Source organism: Zootoca vivipara, chromosome 10 (assembly GCF_963506605.1).
Source record: "Zootoca vivipara chromosome 10, rZooViv1.1, whole genome shotgun sequence".
Taxonomy (NCBI): domain Eukaryota; kingdom Metazoa; phylum Chordata; class Lepidosauria; order Squamata; family Lacertidae; genus Zootoca; species Zootoca vivipara.
The window spans coordinates 47,806,597-47,815,141 of NC_083285.1; positions in this window are offsets into that span (position 1 = coordinate 47,806,597).

Genomic DNA, 8,545 nt, shown 5'->3' on the forward strand with positions numbered 1-8,545 from the left:
GGAATTGGCCCAAGAGCCTTCATCCTTTCCTCAGAATGGCCCTCTTGTGAAACTACTAGGGGCATAAAGCAGGTCATTCTGCTTCGTGTAAGAGACTAAGACCACATTCACACCCTGCATTTAAAGCACTATGGTACCTCTTTAAACACTCATGGCTTACCCCAAATGATTCTGGGAGCTGTCATTGAGTTGTTAGGAGAACCCTACTCCTCTCACAAAACTACAATTCCCAGAGTGGTTTAACAATCAATCGCTCTTCACGGGGAACTCTGTATAGTGTGAATGTGGCCTTGGAGAAATCTGCTGTACTCCTTGTGGCCTCTCCACTTGCTATGGCAAAGTAGAAGGGGCCTAAGCTTGGGATAAGAATGACTCCATATTTCAATACACCTTTCCTTGGCCATTAGAGTGCCATGCATTTTAGTTGACAGAGAACAGTCCTCTTTGAGGAACTGTTAGAGGCTGTTGTCCACTTGAATGTCCAAAGGGTTTCCTGGTCTAAGTGTGGTTTCAATATAAAGAACCATAAGAAGGGAGAGCAGCAGGAGCCTTGAAGTTGCCCCTCTACAACTAGCACATGGACAGCGGACTGAGGAGGTGCAGGTCACCTGGTCCCAGTCTTCCCCTCTGGGTGAGATCTACTATTGCATTTCTATTTAAATCAGAGTGAGGGAACCTTTTCGGTTCCATGGACCAGATTCTTATTGGATCCCAGCCTCGTGGGCCAAATTTGACAGCTAAGCAAAGAAGCCAACTTGTCAGTCACCTGATGTCACCTTTAGGAAACTTGCTGGTGCTATTACTCCAGCACCGGTTGGTAAAATCAAAGCCTGCTTTGATTTGCCAGTGCACAATCAGGAGCGCACTTGAAGGCCCCTATTGAGCATTGGCAGCCACATCTCTCACTGCCCTGCACCTGACATCACATTTGATTTCAAGTGTTGGGGAGGGCAGGATATTTCTGGGAAAACAACTTTACAGGTTAAATGGGCCAGAAGTTCCTCACTCCTGTTTTACAGGATAGCAAGTACTGTATTTATAAATTTGCATATATACATATAAATCAGCAAATGCAATTTTTCTGCAACTACATGCTCTCTTAATGTCCTCTTTCTTAGTGATGCATTTTCTCTTTTTTGGCAATGTAGGGGTGCACATACAGGCTACACTGAGGAACCCCAAACCTCCTTTCTAATTTCCTCCTTCCTTCTCAGGGTTTAAATGAAAAAGAGCAGAGGAGACAACCTGCAGTTTCTAAATGTGGCCTCCCTAGTGGTGCAAACAGAATGCATTTCTTCATTGGTCCCTGCACTCGGCCACATTGCTGGAGGTACCTAGTCTAGTATGGGAGAGAAGTGGGGAAATGCTACCTTCCTTTTAACCTGGAGCGGGTTCTATAAAATATATTTATTCCAGGCTTCTCAGTGCAGCAAAATTCATTAAACATAAATCAATGTAATTTATGAATAATCCCAAATGCCACATACCTCTGTGTCCAATTCTGCATCATACAACTGCTTTGTGCAAGGCCATTACTTTATTTCCAGTAACAGGGGCTACTGCTATTGTTGCAGCATGCTGCCCTGTGCTGCTGTGACAACATGACATTCTGCACCAGTGCATTGACACTGCTGACACAGAACCTATCCTAACCCCCCTAAACATGCATAAGGTGGCACAATAGCTCGTAAGTCAGGCTACACATCTGTCATATCTGCTACAAGGACTAAGTGGAAGCTAATTTGAGTTGGTAGCCATAGTATCATGGCCAGTGTGTAGGAGCTGGCGGTAGATAAAATTAGAGGTGCAACATTTAATGGAGTAATAATTAGCTAGATTAATTTTAAAACATTGCAACAACTAACCGCTATTGAAGAAGCAGATTTTATCTATCACATAGCCCACTGCCCGAGACTCTGGAAAGCCATTGTTAGTAAGTGTGGACAATATTGGACAAGATCGACCAGTGCACCTTATCCACATAAGGCAACTACTTAGGTCTCTAACACAAGTGCTGATAAAAATAAGCTTGATAAGAAGCACCATCTTAAAAGAAGAGTACTCATTTCTCTTTTACACAAGAGGAGAATACCTCTTGCTTTAGGGTTATTTTTATGGATCGAATCATAGGGTGGTGTGTTGTTGTATTTTACTATTAACACACACATACACACATGTATGTATGTATGTATGTATTATTTGTCTTTATTTTATTTTACTGTCTGTAGTTTTTTCTCTCTTCCCCCATACTTTTCTTTGTTAAATTTTCAAAGCAAAATAATATTGCTTTTACCCAGATGGGCACATTTACTCAACAGAATGGTCAGTTAAAATCCACACATTTAAGCAATTAACTGTTGTTATTATTAAGTTCCAGCCCTAGTTGAAACGAGGTGTGTGTGTAGTTCATGAGCACAGAAGGTAATCTTACACATTAGCCAGCTGATCAGAGTTATTATAGTTGCTCAGTCAGCTTCTTGCATTCTGTCACAATCCTTAATAAGTCTGGATCAGGAACCGAGAGGAATGTACATGCAGAACATTCCATGAACACACCCATATATATATTTTTTTCCAACAGAGTTTTCTTTTGAGAAGGCGCCAGCCCCCTCACCCCACCCCAAATTGCTCTTGAACGTCCTGATCTCAGATAATAGCTTGAAGGTTAAGTATGATACCTTAACAAAGGAGAAACTGAGGGTGGTGTTGACAGTGGTAGATTGTGTCCCTCTGAAAAGCCCCTCAGGCAATCCCAAACACCACACCACCCTCACATACCAGGAGCATACAAACTATTTAGAGTATGGGGATGGACTGTGGTTTATTCACTTTGCACAGCTGGTGACTTAAACAGAGATTCATGTACTTAAGAGAAATAAGATCCACCAAGCTGCCACTTCCAGTTCTTGTAACTTTAATATCCTTCAAGTCAGCAGATGCCTCAAGGCTTAGCAGCACAGAGGACTAGCAAAGTGGCAGGCAGAGTGTGTCCTAGTGGGAGAGGGGATATACTTTCTCCTTTGCAGCCCTATGGCTCCCCAGTGAGCTGTATTTGAAATAAAAGCCTGCAAACCATGCTTCAGTGATAGTGTTTTAATAAAGGCTTTTCAGCAGGAGCTCACCGCTGTTCAATGTAGCAAGACTGAAATTTGCAGGAATGGCTTTCACCACCAGAATAGGTTCTATTGTTTACATGCCACCTGGGGTCCCAGGGGAATCCACTTCCACATCCTCATCAGAAGCATCTATTAAGTTCAGCGGGGCTGGAGTAGCAACACAATGCACAGCCACCACACCAGCCACAATGATGCTCAGGGTCTCTCTCTTGCTGGATTGGAATGACAGTCTTGTGAAAAGGCTATTTTTACCCAGCCATTCACAGCATTTAAGGTGGCTGTCAAAATGGAAATAAGCACAATGAAACAAGCATAAGATCACAGTAAACAATAATTAAGAGGGAAACTGCCATTAGTAACAACAAGAAAGGAGTCATAAAGGTGGAAATTTAAGCCTTTAAAAAATATGCTTGTTTATATCTAACAGTTGTTACCTGCTGACCAAAATTATATAAAGACTGGTGCAAACCCCCAAGGATCCTGTTCTACACATGTGACCTGCAACAATATGTTACAGGATAAACTCGTAATAGGATTGCTCCTCTTCATGGTTCCAGCCATGCCTTCCTCCAGCAGGCCATTCTATTCCCTTATCTTCAGTTTCCATTTTTCTTTTCCTATTGACATTCAACATCTGTCACGTTCTGGTCTGATTTCACAAAGGACAAAGTGAGGCAGGGTCAAAGCTTGCCAGACCTTGGTTAGCTGTAAGTGAAAAACTTGCTCTAGCAAAGGTTGGAAGTAGAATGAGGACTGTCTCCAGATGCCTTCCTTCAGTCTCCACCTCTTTGTAGAGACTTTCAGAGCCCTAAAGGGCCAGCTCTCCAGCCTGAAGATGGGGTCCCCCTCCTCTGTTCCACAGGCTTCCTTCCAGCGCACTCCTTGCACCACTGGACAGTTGACATGTGGGAAGGCACCCTGTCTCTCTCCCTATAGGCCTGGGAGTTTCCTCTAGGAGCTTCTGCCTAACAGCTTCAGGTACAATGCTCTCTCTATCATAGCAATCACCTCTGTGCCCTGACATGACTCCCCACCTGGTGCCCCTGCAGCTTCTAACTCCATGTCTTATTACTGACAATATTCTGTCACTACTGAGCATGTTCAGTCCTCATTGGGATGTGCCCACCCTCATTTTTTTCAGCTTCTTAGTGTTTCAACAATTTTTTCTACTTCTCAAACCTTGGGAGTTCCCTCAAGAAATCTGATACCTCCCTGCTTTGGCTCCATGTCTCTCGGCACCCACCACTTATGTGATAGTGGCAATTCCTTTTGCCAAAAAGCTCTTGTTCCAAACTGTAAGTGTTACCCCCCCCCAAAAAAAGAGAATCTGTAGATTTAAAAGATTGGTGGAGAAGGTACTCTCTGAGCACTGAACCTAATTGAGATTTAATACTTTTTGCTTCATTTATTCCTGAAAATTCTATCATTTTCAAGCTGATCAGTCCTTTGTTATTTGCTGCAACAAGGGATGAACTCCTTGGTTTCTCATTTTTCCAGTCTTAAGTTCAGTTCACCCTGCCCCCAGTTTCTACCAACACTTGCAGGGTTTTGTTTTTTTAAAAAAAAAAATTAAGTCTGCATGAGAATTTATACAAATATTTGTGTGCTTTTCTCCTAATATATACATTACAGGCAAAGCAATAGCCACAGAGCTACATTCACTGACAGAATTCCCAAGGATTTTTAGTCAAGCTGCTGAGGTCTACCATGAAACTAGGGATCTTAGAGGTGGGTGAAGAGGGACTTAGAGGCAATTCTAGTTACTGATGGCATCTTTTAAGGATTGGACACTGAACCACTTGCACCTTCCATCTTTGAGTTTGAGGTGCACCAGGAAAGCCCTGCCATTAGGCAGAATGAGGCTGCCAAGTCATGGGGCAGATGCAAAATAGCAGCGAATTGCAGGAAGGTACTGGAGCTTTCCGTGTGTGCCACATAGCCTGCCCTGAACCCCGTAAAGCAGCCCTCAAGTGGGGTGGGAGAAGATGCCCCATCATCATAATTAAAATAAGAATCAACTGTCAAAAAATCTGAAAGAGAGGGGGGTGCCACCTTGTCCCTTGTCTCAGGCAGCTAGGGAAGTTTACAAAGCACCTTGCCTTGTGCCTTGCAAATATATGTCATCATGCGTAAGGCAGGTAGGTGTGGCTTGACCTGACCAAAACAGCCTGGTGGGCCTAATTAGACCTATGTGCTGGAAATTCCACACCACTAATCTGTCTTATCTCCTTTTGGAATTAGGGTTATGTATGCTTGTTGCCACATTTTTGGGAATACTCCTTTCTCTAGAATTTTATTTACCAATTTCTGATATATCCCAACCAATTCCTCTTTAAATATCTTATAATGTTGATTTGAAAAGCCATCCATTCCTGGGGACTTCCCTTGTTTTAATTTGGCTATGGCTGTTAAGATTTCCTGCACTGTTATTAGGCTACTTAATAATCTTTTTTCTTCTTCACTTATCTGATTCAATTTACAATTTTCAAAATATTTTTCTAACTTTCCCTCATTTATTTCTTCTCCTTTATACAATTTCTTGTAATATTTAATAAAACATTTATGAATATCTTCCAAATTTGTCCAATTTCTCTCTCCCTCCTTAATATTTGTAATTATTCTCTCCTCTTGCTTTTTCCTTAATTGCCATGCCAACAATCTCCCGATTTCCCCCCATTTCGAATGTTTTTTGTTTTGCCCATTTAATTTTCTTTTCTATTTCATTACCCATCAATGTTGTTAATTCATTTTGTAATATTTTAATTTGTGTTGCTACCTTTATATTTTTGGGGCTTTTTCCCTAATTCCTTTTCTTTCTCTTCAATTTCCTTCTTGATATTATTTAAATTTTTCTCCCTTTCACTCTTCACTTTACTTTTTTGTTGTTTATAAATACCTCTAATAAATGCTTTACTCACATCCCATACTGTTGCTAACTCAATTTCTTCTGATATATTTAGCTGGAAAAATTCTTTTAATAGCTCTTTGACCTTTGTTATAAAGGCCTCGTCATTTAAGTTTCTTTCATCTAATCGCCATCTACTTATTTTTCTATTATTGTCTTTCAATCTTACCATCACCGGGTTATGATCTGTTATAGATTTAATCAAAATATCACATTTTGTTATTTTTGCTAATAATTTCGTTGATAGCCACATCTTATCAATCCTTGCTGCCAATTTTTTTAGCTCCAGAATAGTAAGTATATTTTCTTTCACTGGGGTTTCTTATTCTCCAGCTATCCACTATTCTGAAGGAGCTGGGGGGAAACAAAGGTATTCATGAAGTTCAACTATGATTTATGCCCACTAGCATGAGCAAGATCTGCTTTTAAAGTGATAGAGCCTGAAATTACTTTTGCTCCACAGTCCTATTCAGAATATTCACAGCAGCTGAGAGCAGATGACATACACATGGCACCTTCACAACTGAAATGAACCATTTTTGCTCACAAGAATAAACCTGATTCCATCTTGCACAATGCTGCAAGCAATTAGGAACATACATATTGCAACAGGAAGAGTCTCCCATAGCATACATTCAGTTCCCCAGTGAGGAGTACTTGAATCTATTGAACAAACTAGACCTTCACTTCAAAGGAATGGAGATCAGAGAGAATCACAATACTAATCTTTCCCACAAGCTTTCCTCATAGATGTTTCTTCATTAGCATGTGCAACGTCTTTTTTCAGTACAGTATACTATATTGAGCAAATTGCTTAAGTGACAATCACACAGTTGGAGTGCTGTGGCCCACTGTACAGGTAGGACGACTCGCCATGTTAGGTTTCCACACCCATGTATCACACAGCCACAAAGTTGGGGGATAAACACCCAGGCACTGCCTTGTTTTGAGTTCTCACCCTGCAGCATAACATATTTCCACCATTCATATGTCTGGTTGCTTTAATGTACTAAATAAAACACCTGCTTTTCACCTATAGGTGTTGAACGGTACACATGTATACAATATTCAGATGTTCCACCCCCATTTATACCTGCATGAATGGCAGAGCTAGGGGGAACGTTTTGGGTGGGCTTAGAGGAGCTGGGTACACTAATTTGTATTGTCTAATCTGGCCCTTTTTCACTGATAATTCGGGGGGGGGGGGATTCTGAATTACTCAGGAGACAAGATCAAGAGTAAAGTAGCTGTACTCACGTATCTGAAGAAGTGTGCATGCACATGAAAGCTCATACCAAAATAAAAACTTAGCTGGTCTTTAAGGTGCTACTGAAGGAATTTTTTTATTTTACTTCGACCCAGACCAACACGGCTACCTACCTGTAACCTGTACTCACGTATGTTTAGCACTGGAAATATCCACTATAATAGTTAGGTAAAGATGCATTTTACAGTCTTACAACAGTGAGCAATTATGTATTGGACTGGATCAGGGGAAACATCCAGTCTAACCTAAGGGAAGCCAGGATCCCTCCTGTGTAACAGTTTCATAGAAGAAGGGAATTGGGGCAGGTGTAAGATAACCATAATATACCTACATTCCCCTCTTCTCGACTTGTGGTTAGCCTACTTCCACCTTCTGCTACCACAACCCTCCTTCCTTTTGCTCCCCACCCAACTCTAATCCCCAAGGGTATTTGGGGAGGAGAAGAGAGGTAAGTGGATGTCCTCTGTACCAGGACCGTGTGTGTGTGTGTGTGACTGCCTAGAACAAACTGAAACAGGGCAGAAAAGCATTGCAGGTGAGGTGTAAGATGAGGGGCAATTATAGTTACAGTATGTCCCCAATTCTACATCAGGGGAGAGAACCCTTCTCATTCTGTGGATTCCATTCATTTCTGGGCAACCTTCCAGGGGCAAGAGGCAAAAGTGGGCAGAGCAATGAGAACAAATGCACAGTACACTCATTTCTACACATCATCATGCACACCCCTCTTCATCCTCCATTCAGGCAAGCAGGAGACATCAGAGGACACATTCCAGCCTGGCACAAACACTCTAGGATGGTGTAAAGTAAAGCAAAGGCAGTGAGGGGTGTGGCCTGCAGAGAGTCCCAAGGACCAGAAGGAGAGGTCTGAAGGGGAGAGCCCTAGAAGTTCAAATCCCATCAGCCTTTCAAAGGCTTCAGTTGACTCTAAGCTGAGACATTTTCTTCCCAAATTCAGCTTGCAGGACTGTCCAGGAGCTGCTTAGGGTCCTGAATGGCCTGGCTTGGAAGCAGCTCTGGTATTCATTACGACACCCACTCACACCCTGAGGGCCTCAAGCCCCAGCAGAACAGGATATAAGCTTTCATCTTGCTTCGGGCCAGCTCTACCATTAGGCAGAGTCAGGCAGCAATAGATAGTTTTAGACAAGAGGACAAAGGCATGACCCGCTCCAAGCCTCCTAAGATAGCTAGATGCTCTAGGTGTTGAAGTCAGATTCAACTGCCACTCCAGTATAAGGATTTTTTTTGGGGGGG